A 19,480-nucleotide genomic window follows, 5' to 3' on the forward strand; every position below is an offset into this window, starting at 1 on the left:
TTATTTTAGAGATCATTGAGGAGAATTCACGCACAGTTCAGTGGTTAAGAACTCTCTGCTTCCATTATAGGTGACACAGGTTTGATCCCTGGCTGGGGAACTAAGATGCCACATGGCATGGCCAAAAATAAATAAATAAATAAAGACCATTGAGTCCTCCTCACAGATGTGGCAAGTGTCTTTTCTGCAACACTTCAGCTTAGCACTCCTTGGTTTCCCCTGGGGATGGGGAGCTCACTCCCTGACAGTGGGTAGCACTAGCTCTCAGAGGGAGCTTGGACTGAGCCCGAGGCCCTGCTAGAGTGTGAGATGTCACAGCTGGGGACCCTTTACACCCCTTCACACGTCCCCCTTACCCCAACAATGAAGGGGTCTGCATTTCCTGAGACCTCTGAGTGGGGGTAGGGTTGAGCAGAGGGAGGCGGGGTTCACCTAGGGTCAGATAAAGGGCCCCAGTCCTGAGTCAGACTGTCTGGGTATGACCTCAGATGTGTTACTTAACAATCCCCCCACCCAACCCCACCTGTATCTGTAAAACATGAAAAAGCAGGTGTAGCGGGGAGTTGAGGGGATAATCTGCAGGTCCTGGATGGGGGCTCCTAGAGACCCAGCCCCCAGCCCCACAAGTTCTTCTCAGACACCTGCTCTGACAGGGCACTTTCCCATCCGTCCCTTCTCCTCCTCCTTTTGCCGCTGGAAGAGAAGCAGGGCCAAGGCCTGTGCTTTTATTCCATAGATGGCCCAAGGCACAGGTGTTAGGCAACCTCCCCCAGGTGCATCCAGCGAATGACGAATGACGGCTCCAGCCCCTCCTGTTCACCTGAAAAGCCTGCAGATGACATCACCAGCCAGGGCCCTGAGGGCACAGTGGGGCAGTGTGGAGGTTGGAATGCTGGTTCAGGAGTGGGGGAGTCACCAGCAGGTATACAGGAAATCACAGGGACTCCCCCGGTGTCCTTATCGGGGTGGGTGGCATCTCTGGGGCCACGGGTGCCGCTCTCAGAACCCCAGGGAAACTCCGTGGTTTTAGGGGTCAGGCTGTCTTCCTGCAGGCCTATTTCTCCCTGACACCCCACTGCTCTCCTGGTGCCCCCATCTGTGCTCAACTGTGGGCACATCTTGCTGCTGAGCAGAGCAGCCACCCAAGCTCATGGGCAGAGCAGCAGTCGTATCAGCAGTTAGAAATTTCCCTGGGGTGAAGACAGGAAGGTGATCTGGGGACCACAAACTGCAGTGGGGTATGGGCTAGCCTCCGGAAAGGGGCTGAGCTGTGGCCAAGAGGCAGACCCTCCCTCAGGGAGTTGGATCTCTCCCACACCTCACCAGACCCGCATCCCTCCCCTGTTCCCGTCTGTCCATCCATCCTTCCTTCATCTCCCTGAGCTCATCTCTACTTCGACCCCTTTATTCAGCAATGCCCAGCTCCTCCTTATTCCTCAAATGCATCAAGCGGCCACTCACCCCAGGGCCTTTGCACATGCTGTTCCTGCCCCCAGAATGCTCTTGCTCCAGACATCGCAAAGTCCACCTCCCTCATCACATTCAGCCTGTGTCGTGTCATACTCTTGGAGAAAATCAAAACCAACGCTCCCTCCTCCATCCTTCCCTGCCTCCCTTGCTTTATCTTGCTCCATAGTTCTTATCACTGAAAATATTTCATATTAATTTCCTAATCAATTTATTATCTGTCTCTCTCAGCTCTAGGAAGGCAGAGGTTTTTCGGCTGTGCTGGGTCCTCGTTGCTGCGCGTGGGTATTCTCTGGTTGCAGTGAGCAAGGCTTTACTCTCTAGTTGCAGTGCATGGGGTTCTCACTGCAGTGGCTTCTCTTGTGGAGTACAGGTTCTAGGGCAGGGGCTTCAGTAGTCGTGATGCATGGGTTAGTTGCCCGCTGGCATGCGGAATCTTCCCAGAGCAGGGGTCAATCCCATTTCTCCTGCACAGGTAGGTGGACTCCCAACCACTGGACCACCAGGGAAGTCCAGGCAGAGATTTTTATATTTTGTTTGCTGCTGTGTCCCTCGTGCCTAGAACAGTGTCTGGTACGCAGTAGGCCCTCAATAAGCACTCACTAAATACGTAGCTGAGTCTGTCCACCTGTCCATCTGTCTGTCCATCCATCATCCACTGCTTCTCCCCATATTTGCTCCTTCACCTACCAGTCACCCAGAATTTCTCTGCACTAGGCCCTGTGCTGGGGTGTGGTCGTCTGGCAGGGTTCACAGACAAGGAAAGAAATGACTCTGACCCTGGGGGATAGGCCCCAGAGGAGGGGAACCCATGGGAACCCTGTGTTGGGGTGGCGGTGGCAGGGGGAGGTGAGGAAAGGTGCTCAAGGCGTATTTATGTGGCTCAGGGCCTCACCTGGGGCCGAGTCCGCAGTGGCTCCTGGACTTTGCCAAATGAATCAACAACGGCCTGGATGGCTTCTTGGAAAAAGTAGTGGTTTAATTCTCAATACTATGGCACTGGGGTGGGGGTGGGCAGGGAAACAAGCCACCTGTGGAAGTGGGGCCAGAACTGCTGGCCTCAGGCAAGGCTGCAAGGGTGATGCAGGGGCCAGGCGGGTAGCACTGGGCAGGGGAGGTGGGGGTGGGCACGAATGGTCAAGAGGCCCAGGCCTCTGTGGGGACCTCCGGGATGGATGGAGCAGAGCCTGCCTGGACTACTCCCCACTGTACCCCTGGAAAGCTGGCGCAGCTGCCCACAATCCCTCCCATTCTTGCCCCCATCCTTCCTCTGTGTCAGCTCCTCTTTGTGCCCCACACGAGGCTGAATATCTGACAGCAGGGACCATGCCCCCAGTCCCCAGGCCCCAGAGCCCCACCCTCGCCTTCTGTCTCCAGCCAGCTGCAGGCTGTTGGCTTGTTCCTACTGCAGGCAGGTGAGTCTGGGCCCAGGCTTCAGGTGGGGTCTGAGCTCGGAGAGGAGGCAGGCAGGAGCTGGCAGAGCTGGTCATCACATACGGTGATGGGGGCAGTGACGCCCACCAGCCTTGGGGAAGGGGGCACTGAGACTCAGAGACATTGGGGAACCCCTGGAGGGCCACAACCCAGGAGGCCCCGAACAGAGGTGCAGAAAGCCCATTAAGGGCTGTAGTGAGGGCCGGGGAGGCTTCAGCACCCAAGAGTCCAAGTCAGCCCCTGCAGGGAAAGCCAGGAATGAGAGAGGGAGGCAGGAGCCGTGGGGCCACCGGAAATGGGAAGAGACACGCACGCGGGCGGAGCCATACCTGGGCCTGCCTGCCCAGACAAGCTCCGGCTGGGTGCCTGGGAGCCCTGGGAGAAGGTGGACGGGAGGAAGTCGCACAGGCAGAGTCCGGCCAGGGGCCTGTCCAGACTTGAGGTAAGAAGCGGCTGCTTGGAGCGGAGAGGTTGGGGCAGCGTGGCTCCCAGCCTGGCTCACTTGACCTTGGCTGATCTCAGTCTAATTCCACCTCTGAAGGCAGGTGTGCGGCCCAGCAAGGACTCAGGATTCTGCGCTGACGTGAAAGTCCTGGCGGTCCCAGGGTGGCCCCTCGGGGCTCTGAAGGGGGTTTGGCCATGCTCACGTGCTGGTCATCAGGGAAGCTGGCAGGCGCGGTGTGCTCCCTGGGCTCAGCCGGGGAGACTGCGGAAGGTGGGGGGCCGAGGGGAGGCTGCAAACCTCGGTGCTTGGATGGGGAGGCAGGAGGCAGGCACCCAGCACCCAGAGCCTACTTCCACCAGCGATCTCACAGGAAACCGGTTTGGGAGCTGGTTGGCCCAGGTTGTCTGACTTTTGACAAGGCGGGGGAAGGCAGTCTCCCTGGGTGAGACGGGCCAGGGTGCGGGCCTGGGGGCGTGCCTGCCCCTCTGGCCAGCACAGGGTCCTTCCCGCCGCTCCCCAGACCCCTCACCTAGCAGTGTGTCCCGTCCCAGCCTGGAGGAAAGGGCTGATCCCACCACTGCCTCCTGTGGGAACTAGGGCAGCCTGCTGTCTCTGGGGTGGTTCCCTATCTGCCTCGAGGGAGGTGGCAGGAGCGGAGATCTGAAAACAAAGACGGGAGCAGACATCTCCAGCCCCACCTCCACCCACACACACGCTGTCTCCTGGCCCCACACGGCAGCCAGATGGAGGTGGGGGAATGGAGCCGGGAGGGGGCCTGGCGCCCAGCCAGCTCTGCCCCCACGAGCTTGGCTCCCTGGGGCGTGTGGGAAGCAGAAAGGGCTCCCCATGTTCCCTCTGTTAATTAGGCCACCCCTGCTATTGAATGTCTGTCATCATCGCCCCATTACGCCTCCTGAACCATCTGCGCCCCAGCACTTATGGGGAGACCCTGGGGCGCCCTGGCTGCCAGGGCAGAGGCGCAGGCGGGAAGTGGTGCTTCTGGGAGATGCTGGGGGCGTCTCCCGGGGTGAGGATGGCCTTTCCACAAAGTACACCTGCCTCTTTATTTATCAAAAGAGGAGTGACGGTAGCCCCGGGTTCCAGGTAAGGACTCTGAGGCACCCTCTTTATGGCTCCCAGGTGCGTCTCCTGCAGCCAACCCCTTCCACACAGCTCTGTGTGCGTGTGTGTGTGTGTACGCTCAGTCGTGTCCGACTCTGTGACCCCATGGACTCTAGCCCACCGGACTCCTCTCTCCATGGGTTTTTCCGGGTTTTTCCAGACAAGAATACTGGAGTGGGTTGTCATTTCCTACCTCAGGGGATCTTCCTGACCCAGGGATCCAACCTGTGATTCCTGCGTCTCCTGCACTGGCAGGCAGATTCTTTACCACTAGCGCCACCTGGGAAGGCTGTGCTGTTGCGTGCATGCGTGCATGCATGTGTGCGTGTGCGTGTGTGTGTGTGTGTGTGTCTTGCCGGGGGTGTGGCACTGGCTGCCTGGGAAGGTCAAAGTAGAGAGCCTGAGCCCTGGGGAGCCTGTGGCAGTCAAGCAAGATGGCACCCTGTTACCCCACGATGAAGCGAGATCTGACGTCTTTGCCTGCTGCTGTGCCACCTGGCGGGTAGTCGCTCAACCTCTCTGGGCCTCATTTGCCTCCCGTGACTCAGGAGTGGTGATGCCTCACCCCTGACCAGAGACACCTGGCCCAAGTCTTGGGTGTCTGAGTAGCTGCCACCCAAACCTCACAGCCCAGGCCTGGGGGTGAGCACCGACCAAAGGGGCACAACCATCGAGACATCAGCAGCAGCTGGGGTGGCCAGCCTGGGTCTCCTGTCCAGAAAGGGAGGCTCCTATGGAGGAGTGAGAAGCCTCTTCTGCTCCTCCTAAGAGCCAAATTTCCCTTGAAAAGAGAGCCTGGAATAGTGAGAGCAACTGTGACTGCACTCCCTGGAAGCCCTGGCCTCAGACAAGCCTGTGCAGGCCCATGTTACACCAGTGAACACAGGCTCAGAAGCTCGAATCTGGACAGTTGGATGCCAGGTCCTGGGCTGTGCTGATTGGAGGACTTTGGGAGCAGTGTTGGGAGGAATCCAGGTGGGAGAGGGGCAGTAGGGAGCCTCCTAATCACCAGGCGAAGAGTCCACTCATTGGAAAAGACCCTGGTGATGGGGAAGATTGAAGAGAAATGGAGAAAGTGGTGGCAGAGGATGAGATGGTTGAATGGTATCAGTGACTCAATGGATACGAATCTGAACAAACTCTGGGAGATAGTGGAGGACAGAGGAGCCTGGCATCTTGCAGTCCGTGGGGTTGCAAAGAATCGGACACGACTTAGTGACTGAACAGCAGCAATTACCAGGTCTCTCCCAGGCAAGCCTGCCTCAGAGCAGAGCACCAGAGGTCCCCTTGGGAACAGCAGTTCTCCCAGATGTCAGCCCCCCAACCCCGGAGGAAGGCTGCACCCAGCTCACCAGCTCCAAAACCCTGGGCTGCAAAGGGGTGCCTGATACGTAAAGACAGCATGGGATCTCACCTGTGGAACCCAGACCTCTGCGTGCCCCGCCCTGCACCTACTTCCTGCAGCAAGGGTGGTTCAGGCTGGCGGCCTGGGGAGTGGGATCGTGGAGAGGGCTTGCGGCCCCCGTTTGCTGGGCCTGCCCTTGCCCTGGGTTCAGGGGCTTCTGGAGGCAGTAGTGTGGTCAGAATGGCCTTCCAGGCCTGCTCTGGCTGGATCCAACCTTCCTGGCACGTGTACTTGGGGGGCTGGGCTGAGGTCAGACATTCCGTCATGCCCAGGGAGACGGGGTGGCTGCCCTGTCTACCTTCTGTCTTAGGTAGCTGGTCACCCAGGCGTGCCTGCCTCCGGGGAAGGTCAGAAGGGTGGTCCGGGGAGGCCCAGCCAACCTGAACTTTGTCTAAGGACCTGCATAATGTGTCTATGCAGGAATAGGGCGACTGCAGGAGGTGGCGGGTGGGGGAGAGGGGTGGCGGTGTCTGTCTGTCTGTCTGGGGCAGGTCCAAGGACACTTCTTGTTGGCATGTGGTCAAGATGCCACTGGGAACAGGAAGAGGGTATTAAGGGAAGATGCTGGCCTTGAAGTCAGATCCTGTGTGACCTTGGGCTGGGTGCCCTCCCTCTCTGAGCCTCCATCTCTCCCTTCAGCAAAAGGGGCAAGACTTCCTCGGCAGGGCTGTGGGAGAAAACATAAGTCCCCTGCTTGGTACACAGTGAGAGCTCAATAGGGGCGCATGGACTCTGAGTCTAAAGCCTTCAGGGGGAAAGGTGGCGAGAGGTCAGTGCTGGGGACACAGGAGCCCAGCGGTTGGTATCCAGGGAGTGTCTTTTTCCCCAGACCACAAGCCCCATGCTTTTGAAACCTGATGCAGGTAATCATGGGTGGGGCACCTTCCTGGTGCCTTGGGAGGAGCCAATGGGGTTGAGTCTGTCCTTGGCCCTCCAAATAAGGCCTCAGAAAGCCAGCTTGGACCTGGGTGACCCCTGTCCTTCATTCCAACGCTGGAGCTGGCACCAGCCTCTTGCACCCCAAGTCTAGACTTGAATCTCCATTAAACCTGTCCCATTGGCTGAAGGATCCTCTAGCTCTCCTGTGTCTTGGATTTGTCAGGCTCCCTGCTCCTTCTCCAGCTGGGGGATGGGTGGTGGAGGCAGGCCCAAAGCACCAGGCACACAGCTCCCTTTGTGAGGGCGGCTGAGTCACATGGCCTGTGCCAACCCCCTGCGCCCTGGGGTGGCTGTGATGGTGTTATCATGGGACTGTGACTGCCCCCACGCCTGTGGCCAGGAAGCTTTCCCACGGGAATGAACAGGGAGGTGGCTGACAGCATTGGCCACCAAGTACATAGTCTGAGTCACAGGACCAGGGTTCGAATCCTGTCTCTCATGCGGATGCACTGTGAGGCTTTGGAAAAATTCTGAGCCTCCGTCTTCATCTCTGTTAAGTGGGAACAGCCATCACTGTCTTTAGAGGAGACACTGGACATGAAAGAGCTTTGCAAATGGTGGAGTGTGGGCCTGTGGCATTTGCGTTGACTTGGTGATAATCATGATATTGGCCAACATTTGTCAAGCACCTACTGTGTGCCAGGCATGGTGCTCCGTTATTTTCAGGGACACTCAACTTGCAAGGGGGAGACGCCTGAACTTGGACAATTCTTTCCAATAAGAACCCACCCATACACAGGCAGTGGTGACTTTCCTGACGGTGGGCACAGTGCTTCACTGTTTGCAAGGCTGCCCAGGCTGGAGGATTAGAGTCGGGAAAGGGTGAGGCCTCCAGGAAGAAGCCCCACTGTACCCTCCTACTTGCCCACGCCTCTGCCACTGTGACCACCACGAATGTCCTGTCCTCCCTCCTGTACTGGGGACCACACGTCCTCCCACTGTGCTGACAGCCTCACCTCTGTCTCCTGTGCAGGCTTCTCTGAACAGCAAAGCCCTTGCAAATACATCAGAGTACGCGTTTGTGCCAGGCTGGGCCAGGAGCTTGACGTATGTGGCCTCATTTATTACTACTGGTGGTGCTGTTACCATCTGCACAGATGGTGGATGGCTAGAGATGCTGCCTGAGTCCCTAGGCTGCCAGACCCAGGAGCAGAAGCCCGTTGGCCTGAGCCCAGAGTCTGAGTCCAGCCTCTCAGCTGTAGCATTACCACCTCTCCTCCGTCCCTTCAAATGAAGCCCTTTTCTGCAACTTTATGCACTCTCCACCCCATCTCTGGCCACTATCACCAGCCAGTAAAGTTCATGACCTTCCCTGGCCCTGAGGGACCCCAGCCCTTCACCCCTGAGCCCTAGCTATATGTTTCCAGTGAGCTTTCGGAAGGTTCCCCACTATATCACAAGGATACCCCATTCTGCTGTGCCCGAGGGCAGCCTCTTCCCTGTCACCCAGATCTGCAGTCTGTCCCATGCCCCCTGCATTTCTGGACAGTCTATGACATTGTATCCCCTCTCATGTGTGGAGTGGGGGTCCCAGCCTCTGCTTCTCATTTCTTGGACCAAAATCCCTAGCCTCCCACCCGCTTCCATCTCTAAAGCCCCAGCTGGGCTCTGGCCTCCCTTCCATATCCCATCCCCTCAATGCTGGTGCAGCTGCTAGAGCAGACCAAGGTTCCTCCTGCTTGAATAAATGCTGGGACCACCTAGGATCTTGTTTAAATACATACTCTGATTCGGTAGGTCTGGGGCACACCTGAGATGCTGGATTCCTAATGACTCCTCTGATCATGCTGTAGGTCTGTGGACCACCTTTTGCGTGCTGGTCACAAGAAATTTCCTTCCCTGGCTTCTCAGCAGCATTGATGAAACCCCTTCAGAAGCAAACTCCCTGCTTTCAAGATCTTCCTGAATCTGCCTTCACCCACTAATTAGATCCTACTTCTTTCCAAGGATGCCTCCCATGTTGGAGGCTTCTCCCCTCTCTGTTGATGCTGTCCCCTCTGCCCAGAAAGTCCTTCCTGCTGGTCTCTGTTCATTGAAACTGATTCTTTGAGACCCAGCTGCTCTCAAGGGCCAACAAACCTGTTTCAAACCCTGGCTGTGATCCTCAGCCTCTCTGAGCCTTGTCCCTCTTCAGTGGAGCAGAATAACAACTGTCCTGAGACGCAGGGGAAATCATGACTGTGATGAACCTAGCAGGAGCCTGGTGCCTGGCAGGTGCTTGGTTAGAGCCCATGGGTTGGAGACCCAGACACAGGCCATTTGGGTCTGAAACACAAGCATGACCAGCCCACAGGGTGGAGGATACAACGAGAATTCAGATAGAGCTGAGCATTTTACTCAGAGCCTATGGACACAGCCCTGGTAATCAGTCCCGGTAGCAGTACTAGGAACAGGCAGCATGCGTGCTAAGTCACCTTAGGCATGTCTGACTCTCTGCGACCCCATGGACTGCAGCCTGCCAGGCTCCTCTGTCCATAGGGATTTTCCAGACAAGAATACTGGAGTCGGCTGCTGTTTCCTCCTCCAGGGGATCTTCCCTACCCAGGGACTGAACCTACGTCTCTTCTGTCTCCTGCATTGGCAGGCAGGTTCTTTCCTGTAGCACCAGCTGGGAAGCACAGTAAGAGGTAGTGTTGTGATTAATAATAATTTATTTGGTTTCTCTTCTCCGACTCCCAGAGCTCCCTGGGGCTCTATGGTGCTGATAACTGACTCCCCAGTGTTGCTACATTGTGAGCCAGGCTTGTCCCCCAACCCCTGGAGCCTGGCACAGTACCCAGCAGATAGTAGGTCTCTGAGCAGGCTGATGGTGAGAGAGCAGGCAGAGCCTGGTGAGCAGCTCCTGCCCGGCTGAGCCACCTTCTAGGGCCTTTCCTACGTGGCCAGGGTGGCAGTTAGCTCCAGGCTTCTGCGTCCCTTGCTTGGACATCCAGCTCAGCAAGTCCCTGCCAACTGCAGAGTGGCGCTGCTGACCCTCCATCTGCACCCTGCTAGCCAGTACCCTCTGTGGCATGTGTGTGTGTGTGTGTATCTGGTTGCTGTCTGGCTGGCCTGGATCCCGGAGAACAGCTGAGGCTGCTCCAGTGACCATCTGGCCTGGCCCTGAAGGACAGACCTTAGGGGAACTGAACCTTAGCAGTGATGATTTGCCCAAAGACATGAATTTAAGAAATCCTGGATCCTTTTCCTGGGTTCTTTCCTCCCTGTCCTTTTTCTGGTGAGGAAGAACATCTTCACCCCTTGTTTCTTGGTCTCCAATGTGGACTGGCCCTTCCTGCCCTGGCCATGAGGCAGTGCTCACTGCAGCCCTGGGAGGGAGCAGCCAGCTGGACACAGACCCAGTGCCCACCTCTCCCAGGCAGGGGCACAGCTTGGTCAGCGGGCTGACTGGAGAGCACAGCACTGCTTTCCAGAAGCTCAGGCCTGGGGACTTCCTTGTACCCCGCTATGTAGCTTTATTGCCCTTCCTCTTCCCTGCAGCTTGATTTATACGAGCAGGTAAGGGATGGACTTCACCGGCAGCAGCCCCTGGCCTCCTGGGCTGCCTGAAAAGCTTCCATTCATGCAGCAGCAGGTGAATGATCCAGGCCCTTCTGCAGATCCCCGTGAGAGAGAAGGGACCTTAGGGCCCTGGGCATCCATTGTGTCCAGGGCCCGCTCCAGAGGCCTGGGAGTCTAAGTTCATGAGCGGTTAGGACGGATGGCTGTGGAGCCAGACCATCTGGGGTCCTGTCCCACCTCTGCCACTTCCCAGCTGTGCTATCTTGTGCAAGTTAATTCCCTTCTCTGGGCTTCCTAGCTCTTCCTTCTGCTTCAGCACATTCATGGCGAACATTGACTGAGGGCTCATCAAGTGTCAGGCGCTGGTCTGAGCAACGAGTTTTCCCATGGTGCAATGGGTATGGCGCCAGGGAAGAGTCTGGAATGTAGTAAATGGTCAGTACATATAATCCTTATTATTAATTATTATTATTACTGTTGTTATTGTTGCTCTCATCACTTGCCCTCATTAGGCTATGAAATCCTTCCAGCATCTGTGACTTGGAAATCATTGGTTCACATTGCAGGGATGAGGGAAGATGAGGGATTCCCCGCCCTCCACAGTGGGGGAGCGTGGGCCATCTGAAGTTTTCTGACTCCCAGGATGGCCGTGAAGGTTAACAGTGAGAGGAAACTGCAGACAGAGGCCAGTGGCCAGAAAGGGAAAGAGGGAGTCAGCCCATTTTCAAATTTCTCTCTCTGAGCTTTCGGAGCCCCCTGGAAGGGTTCCTCCCCTGGGCCTCAGTTTCCCCCTTTGACCCAGCAGACAAACTGGAAGGCCATTTCAAGAAGCCCCTGGAGTCTCAGACTGCAAGACCTGAGTCTGCTGAATGTTGTGAGTGCTTGGGGAGCACTGAGGTGGGTCCCTCTGCTGGGAGGACGAACTGAGGCTCAGGGAGGAGTCAAGGTCAAGTGGCCAGTTGTGTGTGGCCTGGCTGGCCGCATGCCAGGTGCTTGACACCGCCCCCCCCCCCCCCCCTTTCCACGGAGTCCCTTCCGCTCTGCTGGTCAGCACCGGCTCCTGCCTGCTGCCAAGGAGGCCGGCCTTTTTTTCAGGAAGGGGCAGTTGTTGCCGGGCCCTGGGTGGAGGCGGCGGCATCGGGGCAGACTGTTGCCATAGTAACCCTGGCCTCTCTGCGGGAACTTTGGGGAGAACAGCCTTGGGGAAGTAACAGATGGAGGGCGAGGAGGCAGTTATCTCTGACCAGCATCCGTCCACAAAGCCTGGCACCTGGATGGGGGGTGGGGGGAGGTGAGGCCAAAGTGCCCCCTTGCCCAGTGCTGAGTCATGGGCATCCCCCAATGTCCCCGCCTCGGTGCTCTCAGCCCTGCCCCCTCCCAGCCTCCCTGTGAGAAATCCGTGTGACTCACGTATGGTCCCGTCATCCCCGGCCGAGCTTGGAGGAGGGAGGAGCCCAGCTGGGGCAGGAGGGGGGTGTCCTCCCCCACCCCCTGCAAACACACCCCGGAGCCTCCCCCGGCTCCACACTGGCTGCTTGCCTTGCACTGCCTCAGGAGAGGGAGTCTCCACGCGCACCAGCTCCCTCGGCCCCTGCGGGACCACGGCTGGCAGGTTAAGCCTCAGAGGTGGATCTTTAAAGGTGGTTCCGCTGCCTGGTCCCACACGGGACCTTCTGCTCATCACCAGGTACCGGATCAAGGGCTTGACGGCAGGAGGGAGGCGGAACGGGGGTGTGTGCGGCTGAGGGTGGGGTGGCGGTGGAGCGTGGTTCTGAAGTCTCTAACCCACACATGAGCAGGGCTGTGCCGGGGCTGGAGAGTTGCAGGCAGATGGACAGCGAGATGCCGCGGGAGGGGGTGGAGCCGGAGAGGGTGGAACCTCTCAGAGCCGTTTGTTAGCGGGGGAAACTGAGGCTGGGAGTGGTAGGGTCCCTGGGTCCGACAAGCCTGGGTCTGCTCCGTGGACGGGGAGGTACCGTTGTCTCCTGCTCCTGCCGTTCAGATGATAGAAGCAAGGTTGCTGAGAGGGCAGGGGGCTCACTCAAGATCACAGAACAAGTGCGGGGAGGGAAAGCCAGACTCGGGCTTCAGGGAGGAGAGGATAGGGCAAGGCGGCTGGGCAGGGGCACTTGAGGGGCAGCCTTGCCTGTAGCTGCCCTGGGGCTGTGTGTGGGGACCCCCCCGCCGCCCACTGAGCCAGGGGCAACGTGGTTCTTCATGGCCCAGGCCCAGCCTTTGGGAGGAGACGAACCTGGCAGTGGGGTCTGAACATGGGGGACCTGAGATGAGAGAGAGCATCCTGGGAACCAGCGGCAGTCGATGGGGAAGTGCCCCCGGCTTGCTAACCGCCAGGCCCCAGGTCCCTGTCTGCTCGGAGTTGATAGGGCCTCCCCACCTGTGGGACTTCTGGTTTCTTTCCCCACCTCCTTCCCAACCAGCCTCCTTCCTGTGGTGCCGTTTCATGGGAGTTAGGGTCTCCCATGGCCCCCACGGACGTGGCTGGTGCTCATTTTACTGAGGAGGGTTGCGGGGGACATGAGTTGAGGCAGGGGCCCCTCTCACCATGCCGCCACCACTACCATCCTGCTTGGAGCAGCTCTTGCCTGGGTGAGGTGGGGTGGGGAAGAATAGCCTTTGTGGCTATAGAGGGCCCAAGAAGTTAATTATATAAATAATAATTGAGTGCCTACTGTGTGCCTGGTACTGTTCTAGGGGTGGGGACTCATTTGAATGAGACAAATGGAGTGTGGGTGGTCCAGAGCCAAGCCCCTGCCCTACCCACCCCACCCCACCCACGCTTGGGCTATGCTGAGGGCAGAGTGTTGATTCCTTGGGATTGAGTCGGGGAGAAGGGTCTGGAGTCAGTGAGAACCATCAGGGACTGAGTTAGTCCCCCAGATCCCAGGCCAGGGTCCCCGTGGGGTCTTCCCTGCCAATGACCAGGGTAGGACTAGCTCTTGGAGCCAGACCTGAGCCCCTTTGCTGCAGGGACCCCAGGGGCCTGAGATGCACCCCCACCTTGGTCTTAGCATCACCACAGCCACCTTGCCTTGCCTCTCTCTCTCTCTGGGTGCAGTTGGCCCTGCTGATAAGTGGAAGTGTGTGTTGGGGTGGGGGGTGGTAGCTGGCCCGCCTCCTCTCCTGGGCTTGGCTCCGAGAGGGTCAGGTTGTGAAGGACACCATTCCGGGCGGGTGTGGTTCTGAGGGAGGCAGAGGCTCTGCTAGACAGCCTGCTCTGTTGTTGCCAGCCTTGGTGGTTCCCTGGGCCACTGGGCAGGACACCCTCAACTTGTTAGGGATACAAACAAACAAGACAATTAGGATCTGAGGCCAAGGAAGGAGATAAGCTTGCTGACGGAGGAGGAGAGAGTTTCCTGACCTGGGAGGATGGGAGGCTCCGCAGAGGGCATAGAGGTGGCCTTGGAGGCTGGTGGGGAGAGGGGGAGGGCTGATGGGGTGGCAGGGGTGGCATTCCTGGCTGAGAAACTGCAGTGGGAAAAGGTTTAAGAATGATGAGAACTGGGGGGACTGGAGCAGATGATGGTACTGGAGAGCTGGCATGTGTCATTTTGGTAGCCTGAGTGCCAGGCTGGCGGGTTGCAATCTGCTCGCAGGGGAAGGGATGGTGGGAAGACTTGGCAGTACTGCAGCCAGGCCAGGTGGGGGATGAGGGGGAAGTTTCTGGGGGTGTGGGCTGCCACCCAAGCTGGATGAGAAGGGCAGGATTGTGATTGGGGTGGGAGGGTCTGGCTACCCCAGGCCCAAGGCTCCTGTTTGGAGGGAGGAGTTTCATGGCTGAGGGAACAGAGTGGGGTAGTGGTCGGCCAGTCCAGGAGAAGGACAGGTACAAGAGGCGGCAGAACTGTGGCCAGTCCATGTGCAGCGGGGGTGGGCTTCCTAGCAAGGTCCAGCATGACAAGTGCAAGACGGGCAGGGCAGAGTCTGCCATGAAGGAGGCCACGTGGACGGTGCTCTGGTTGAGTCTAGCCCCGGGTCACTTCATCCTCAGCAAGACCTGCGTGTGGATGGTGGATGGCGGGGGCTGGAGTGAAGAGTCAGGGGCAGGGCTGGTGGGGAATGGGGGAAATGTGACCACACAGCCCCAGATCTCACTGCTGCCACCCCACCTAGAACCAGAGCAGGTTCAGCACCCCCAAGCCTGATCCCGGGGCAGCCCTGTGACTCTGTGTTCTGACTCACAGCAGCTGGGACATCACATGAGCAAACCCAGCAGCTGGGGGGACCAGGACCCCAGGGACCAGGCAGATGGCAAGTGGGGGCAGGGCAGGCCTGGCACCGAGGGGCCTCTCAAGTGGCATGGAGTCCTGGCTGGACCCCAGCCTCCCCAAGCTTGCCCTCTGCCAGTCTGGTCCTCTCGCTCATCAGGAGTTCCTTGGGGCCCCCGGGGAGCCCTGCAGATTTGGGGGTCAGGTTGGAGCTGCTGGAGGAAGGAGCAAAGATACACATTTTCGGACCCCTGCCCGGCGCCTGCCCTGGCACAGGTGGGCTGAAATATCCCCACCCCCTGCAGGCCCCTCAAGCCCCAATTCTGGTTCCCTGGGGGCTTGGCTGGACCAGAACAGTCCTGGATCCTTGCTGCCCTTGCACTCTGCCAGGCCTAGGCTCGGCGTTTTGAACACTCCTCTATTCCCACAAGCTACAAGCTCCTGGTGCACCCATTTTAGAGATGAGAGCACTGAGGCGCAGGAGGCTCCTCCAGGAGTGACCTCTTATCTTGGGGGCTGCAGAGTCTGGGCTCTTGTCCACTGTGTTCTTCTGCCCCTCTCCATGGGAAGGGGACTCCTCAGCCAGGCCGGACTCCATGCTGGGGGCAGAGGACATGTGCCCTTGTCCTGAACCCCATCCTTGCCACTGTTAAGCCCATGTGCTTTTAAGGCAACAGGACCCATGGAGAAAGCAAGGCCACTTATCTGGGGAGAGCTTTGTTCCTCTCGGGTTGTGTGAACTTGGGTGTCTGCGCCTCATTTTCCTTATCTGGAAAAAGTAGATAAAACATAACAGTATCTACTTCAGGGGCTGTTTTGAGCCTGAAGGACTAATGTGGTGAATTGCTGACACCAGCGCTTGTCCCACAGGTTAGCCTTCACTATTGTGATCTCCTCCTTGGGCAGAGGGGTGCACGGAGGCCCAGAGACACGTAATAGCTTGAGGGGGGACATCTTCCTGCCTCCCATCCCCCAAGAGACCGAGAGCTACCTGGGCATCAGCAGGAACCGCCCCCCTACCCCCCCACCCACAGCCTGACTTGTGTTTTGGCGGGGAGGCCAGGGTGGTGGGAGTTGGGCTCTTGGGCTGGCGCTGGCTCAGGCTCAGGCAGCTTGTGGCGCACTTGGCAGTTCAGGCAGGCTGAGATAAAAGCTGAGCCCTGGAGGAGCTGGCAGGGCTTCCGGGCACCAGTAGACAGGCTTCTGCATTAGAGAGAGATGGCCTAGGGGTGGGGGCCTCTCTGTCCGGGAGCCAGCCCAGCTCTGGTCCCCTGAAAGGCCGGCGGTTAGACAGCTAATGGCTCCAGCCTGGCTCCCAGGGCCACTCACACTACCTCCAAGATGAGCAGCAGTGAGCGATCAGAGCCACCTCTGACTTCCCTCCAGTCCCGGGTCTTTGCCTTCCTCCTTCCAGAAGCCCTGCCCTTAGCTCTCTGGGCCCAGGGGTGAGAGCAGAGGACTTTCGGGCTTGTATCCTGCTGCCTAAGGTCACAACCTCCCAGACCTCAGTGTTCACACCTGTGCATCGAGGTGACCCCCCCCACCCCAGGATTATTGCTGGAATTTGGGGGAAATGGCTGCAAAGCATGTACTCAGCACAGTGTGCAGCATTGATGGGTCTTCCCTAAACCTCTGCTGGAAGTCTGGGCTTCAGGTTTGGTCACACGGTAGTTCAGTTAGAACTGAGTTTACATCCTTGAAAAGTGACCTTGAGCAGGTGGCTTAATTTCTCTAAGCCTCATTCCTTAGGCTGGAGAAGGCAATGACACCCCACTCCAGTACTCTTGCCTGGAAAATCCCATGGACGGAGGAGCCTGGTGGCCTGCAGTCAATAGGGTCACTAGGAGTTGGACACGACTGAGCGACTTCACTTTGACTTTTCACTTTCATGCATTGGAGGAGGAAATGGCAATCCACTCCAGTGTTCTTACCTGGAGAATCCCAGGGACGGGGGAGCCTGGTGGGCTGCCGTCTATGGGGTCGCACAGAGTCGGACACGACTGAAGTGACTTAGCAGCAGCAGCAGCAGCATTCCTTAGGCTGTCAAACAGGCAGAAGGATACCTGAATCCCTAAGTGAGACCCTGTGGGAATCATCTGAGTCAGCCCCGGGCTGTAGGGGCCCTTGAACAGTAGACCCCCCCCATTCCCAGCTGTTCTGGACCTTTGCTTTCCCATTGCCCAGCTCAGCTGTCCCCCTGGGGGAGGCAGCACAAGATGGGTGGCTCTGGGTTGCCCCATTCTGGCCCAGCTGTGTGAACTTGGACAGGTGTATTAGCCTCTCTGTGCCTATTTTTGTTATCTTCAAATTGAGGATAATAATGGCACCTTGGGGCTTCCCTGGTGACTCAGTGGTAAAGAATCCACCTGCCAATGCAGGAGATGCAGGTTTGATCCCTGGGTTGGAAAGATCCCCTGGAGAAGGGCATGGCAACCCACTGCAGTATTCCTGCCTGGGAAATCCCATGGATGGAGGAGTCCATAGGGTTGCAAAAGAGTCGGACACCGCTTAATGATTCAACAATAATAAATAACAGCAATGGCACCTTGAGAGGGTTAAGTGAGCCAAGAAATCTCAACCACTGGGTATAGGGCCTGGCACACCATTAGCGATGTCATCGCCACTCTTCTGGGCCATCACCGAGCCCTTCTCTGAGGGAGCCACAGTGAGCTTATCACAAGCATTAGCCCTGTCTTCCCATGACATCACTGGGAAAGGACCCAAGCCCCAGAGAGGCCCCCTGGACACCCTCATCCAATGGCCTCTTGATCTGCTGGCCTGAGGAACAGTCCCAGAATGAGGGTCCCTCCTGCCCCTGGAGACCCAAGGCCTGCCTGGCTTGACCACTGTCCCAAACCTGCAGGGGAGACCTGGGTTTGAGCTGGGCTGGTCTCCTGGGGTAGCTGAGTCCCCTTGACCCCTGGGCAGTGAGGGTGGGGGTCCCTGGCTGAGTCTGGCCCTCAGGGGTGTGGCTCTGTGGCTGGCATCCTGGTTTCTGACCCTATGGCAGGGGCACAACTGCCCAAACCCACCTGCCTTAATGGTGACAAATGTGAGGGGTGACCCCAGGGGGCAGCTGAGTCATGCTTGGCCTGGCACCCTCTGCCCACTGCTCCTCTGCTTTGTCACCAGTTCAGTGTGTGTCAACCGCCCTGGGCGACTCCTAACCAACCCCCCAGCCCTGGTGCGTACAGCTCCACTGCCTACAAAGACCTTCATTCAGTCGTGGTGCAGCTGCCCTCGGAGTTTTGAATCTGTACATTTCACAGATGAGGAAGCAGGCCAAGGTCCCCTGGCCGGTCAGAGATAGTCTCCTGACTCCGAACCTGGATCTTTGCCTGTGGCCCCGCAGATGATGTTCCCAACTGAGGTAGTGAGTTCCCCGCACCTGCTGGTATTTAAGTCTGACAGGGAAGTTGTAGGGGGACCTCAGATACCATGTGGGGATCTTCACGGCTCTTTCCAGTCCTGAGCTTTTCCGACCCTGCCCATTCTAGCATCAGGCAATGTTTGTGGGTAGGTGGCGCCTCCATATAAAAGCCCTCTCCAAGTCTTGCCAGTACACCCACCATTAGAACCATCCATTACATCTTCAGAGGCTCCTCAGTTCAGTTCAGTTGCTCAGTCATGTCCAACTCTTTGAGACCCCATGGACTGCAGTACGCCAGGCTTCCCTCCCTGTCTATCACCAACGCCTGGAGCTTAGTCAAACTCATGTCCATTGAGTCGGTGATGCCATCCAACCATCTCATCCTCTGTCATCCCCTTCTCCTCCCGCCTTCAATCATTCCCAGCATCAAGGTCTTTTCAAATGAGTCAAATCTTCGCATCAGGTGGCCAAAGTATTGGAGTTTCAGCGTCAGTCCTTTCAATGAACACCCAGGACTGATCTCCTTTAGAATGGATTGGTTGGATCTCCTCACTGTCCAAGGGACTCTCAAGAGTCTTCTCCAACACCACAGTTCAAAAGCATCAATTCTTTAGCCTGTAAACAGCTCAGTAAGCTGGATGGGAGGCACAGAGGGCAAGAGGACATCAGGGGAACAGGACAGGCGTGAGGAAGAAAGGTCTGATGGAGGAGTTGGGAAAGGTGGACACCCACCTCCTGAATTATCAGGTACCCCTTGCTCTCCCTCATCCAGTAGGTCTGCGCCTGGTAGGTGTGTGCCTGGCCTCATGGCACTTCCCCTCCCCCACACCTTCATGTGACATCACCTGGTGAGAGCTGCGGACAGTGGGCAAGGCTGGAAGGAATCCTCATGCAGTTTCCTCAAAGCTGTACTTATCCTTTGTCCATGACCACATCTGCCACACCCGCCTGGGGCTCTGCCACCTAGGTACACACCCCAGACCAAATGGGCAGAGTCTATTATTCAGTTCCTTGGCTAGAAGCCGAGAATATCTGGGTCCTAGTACCTGGGCCAGGTCTGGAGGCAGTGCACATTGCCATTTGTGGTGGAAAGGACAACCAGGGTCTCCCCAAGGAGACCCTGCAGTGGGTGTCAGTGCATCTGGGAGTCTGGCCTCTGCTCTCCCACCCGGGTTTAGGGAACCAGAGTTGGGAGCTGCAGTAACTAATGACCTGGAAGGATGGGAGTGCTTGCAAACCCCATGAGCCTATGGGTGAGGGTCTGACTTCTGGGCTGGAATGCTTTGGACACATCGTGTAGCCTCTTGGGTCTCATGTCCACTTCCCTGGAGTGGCTGGCAACTCCTCTCCATGTTCTGGAGATTCCAGGGCTGGGGCTGGGGGCATCACAGGTGAGGGAGTGCATAGAACTACCTGTAAGTTCAGTTTCACCGCCATGTGACCCCAGGAAAGAAGCTTCTCCTCTCTGAGCCTCAGTTTTCCCAGTTGTAAAATGAGCTTAATAATACCTACTCCTCTCAGGGCAGCTGTGTGCATTGCAGAAGGTCAGGTGCACATCATGTGGTTCATGC

The 19,480-nt window shown here is 57.6% G+C and overlaps 1 protein-coding gene across 2 annotated transcripts in view; it reads left to right on the forward strand.

The window, feature by feature from the left end:
* The first annotated feature begins 3,217 nt into the window (after nt 1-3,217).
* The window catches only part of ADGRG1 (adhesion G protein-coupled receptor G1), a 46,214-nt gene continuing 29,951 nt past the window's right edge, over nt 3,218-19,480 (forward strand). The window contains exon 1 of one of the 2 annotated variants that reach the window (XM_019979652.2): nt 3,218-3,343. The gene's annotated coding sequence lies outside the window, so the exon portion shown is untranslated. Of the gene's footprint in view, nt 3,344-11,529; nt 12,001-19,480 lie in introns of those variants that run through there. The other variant, XM_019979653.2, reaches the window with a different exon arrangement.

Source organism: Bos indicus, chromosome 18 (genome assembly GCF_029378745.1).
Source record: "Bos indicus isolate NIAB-ARS_2022 breed Sahiwal x Tharparkar chromosome 18, NIAB-ARS_B.indTharparkar_mat_pri_1.0, whole genome shotgun sequence".
NCBI classification, from domain to species: Eukaryota; Metazoa; Chordata; class Mammalia; order Artiodactyla; family Bovidae; genus Bos; species Bos indicus.